The sequence below is a fragment of the Apium graveolens genome, chromosome 5 (assembly GCF_009905375.1).
Source record: "Apium graveolens cultivar Ventura chromosome 5, ASM990537v1, whole genome shotgun sequence".
Lineage (NCBI taxonomy): Eukaryota > Viridiplantae > Streptophyta > Magnoliopsida > Apiales > Apiaceae > Apium > Apium graveolens.
The window spans coordinates 59,982,702-59,985,552 of record NC_133651.1 but is presented as its reverse complement, the minus strand read 5'-3'; positions in this window follow the sequence as shown (position 1 = coordinate 59,985,552).

Sequence of the window (2,851 nt, the reverse complement as noted above, 5' to 3'; positions counted from 1 at the left end):
TTATTATGCGTAAGATAATTACTTACTAGATATAAGTAAAAACAAGGGATGAAGTTACCAAATACTTCACTACACTTATATCATTTATAAAGCTACTTGAACTACCACTATTCAAAGTATAATGAGCTTTCAACAGTTCATCACATAGATGAGACTACCAGACAAGATTTGAATAGATTAAACCTTTGAAATATTATTAAAGGAAATGAAGTTATGATATACTTCATTAAGTTCTGATATATATATATATATATCCACATATACATCTTCTTTATACATTTCCTGAAAACCTCTATCATGTAAAGTATGAACAGAGTTTGAAACATCCAATAAATTTTGGGAAAGGAAAAGAATTTTGGCATAAACCAGGTATCTCGCTGATCAGGCAAAGATACCAATAAGTAACCTTTTCTACTAGTAGATGGACGAATTCCCCACTGGTCATCACCCTGGTCGTAATAGGACCTTATGCTGGACTGCCACTCAGCCACTTATGCATTTGATGGACTACCACTGAGCCACTTACACTATCATGGACGCCCACTGAGCCCATGTTGCATATGCCGACTCAATAGATGGACTTACTTCCCGAACGTCGGGTAAGTAATCAATTCATTTACCAAAACTGCAATCTTGTTGCGAATATAAAATACACCACAGAGCCGGATCCCTCAGGTTTTGAGCGAGTATTTAAATCCCCTTAAAAAAGAAGATCTTAAATATAAAAATGAGTTTTGGGATCCGCTCTAACTTTTAAAAATCATTTTGAAGACTCGAAAACACTTTAAAGAGTGTTTGGAGTAAAGCTGATTTAATGAAGTAAATCAGTCCCCAGTATATTTAGAAAATGTCTGAATATTATTATTTAAATAATATTCCCATAAAGAATAATCTTTATAAAAATAATTGAAGTAGAAGTATTAATACTTATACTTGAAACGGGTATTAAATAACCAAAGATATACTTATACGAAAGTACTATCTTTATTTGAATAATCAAAAATAAGTTTCATTATCGACACCTTATTCTTTAATACAATAAAGAATATTAATAAGTAATAAGCGGAGTCATAATACCTCGAATTAATATTATAAATAATATTCATAAAATAAAGGAGTCATACATCCTCAAATAAATATCCAAGTAATATCCAATAATAATATAAAAGAGTCATAAGCCCTCGAATAATATTCGAAATAATATTCAATAAATAATATAAAGAGTCATAAGCCCTCGAATGAATATTCAAATAATATTCAATAAATAATATAAAGAGTCATAAGCCCTCGAATGAATATTCAAATAATATTAATAAAATAAAATAAAGTTATCGAATAAACCTTATTCGATTAATAGTTTTGAAAACTATGACCATATATATATATACATATATATATATATACGGAATCTACTCGGGATCCTCGACTCCCGGTTTTAGAAAATGTTTTCACCTTTGGGTCCCTATACTAAGGGTATATGCAAATTACCGCTATTCTCTAGCATAGGTATTATCAACTGAATCAACAATTATATATGGCAAGAATACGAAACAGGCATGCATATGTACCATATAACATGCTACAATATATCGCAAGGATCTGCTATAACAAATATGCATTTAACACAAGATCATGCATATACACAAATACATCACAACAACAGTTATAACGGGTAGAAAACTTGCATGAGCGACTTGGGGTGATAAAAGGCTCGGGACGAGTTTGGTAACCTATAAACAACAAGTAAGTTGGAATTAAACCAAAGTCACTTGTAAATCAATACTTTAACTAACTTAGACTCTAACGCTTGTTTTGCGCTTACTGATTCGCTTAAGTCACTCGGGTACCCTCGGCTCCACCATTTTTAATAATTTAACCTTTATGAGTTTTAAGGCGATTCCTTCGCGAGTGTCTTACCAACTGCCTAACACACTTACCATAAATGTTTCATACATTAATTAACCCTTTTTGGTCTTTAACCTATGTTTCAAAGTAAGGCAAGGGGAAAAGTTTCGTTCGCGAAATGTCGTTACTTGAAACGGTCGTTTCTCCTAAACCGTGCATCAGAATCGAACGAACTACATATCAAAACGAAGCTTGTAACATGAACTATTTAAACATGGCAATGGTAAAAATCTATCAGGGGGTTCTCGGGTCCTAATGTTATGCACATAAACAGTCTAAAGAAAATCGGACGTTACGACGGCTATGTTTACGCGATTTCCCAATTTAAAACCATTCAAAACCAACCCAATTCAACCTCAATCCAACATTCAACCAAAATCCATCCTTATCACATCATAACAACCCCAAACTTGAATTTAACTATACTTCATTCTTTTAACCAAAACAACAAGATTTACCAGTCCGATTCAATACCATTTCAATCCCAAACTCTAAATCACAAACATCAAGCTACAATATCACCCTACTAATCAAAATCATCTTATAATATATAGGAATCTAGGGTTTGGAGATGATATACCTTCCTTGAAGTGGTGGGAGGAGCTAGGAAGCCTTAAGAAGCTTTGAGAAGTCTTAGGAATGCTTGGATCTTCAAGGAAATCAAGAAAAATTTCAAGTTAAAAACTTGAAAACACTATTCATTGTCTTCTTCTTTGATTAAATGAAGAAGATTGAGAAGGAATTGATGGCTTAAACTCATAATATAGCCCTAACTAAGCATAAGGATGATTAGGGAATTAACTCACCAATTTATGAAGCTTGGATCTTTGATTTTGAAATTCCTTGCCTTTAAAATGTTAAAAAGCCGAGAGCATGAAGAACAATGCCTTGGTTTCTTTTTTTTTTGATTTTGATGAAAGTGATTTGCTTGGCTTGGTTGATTGGT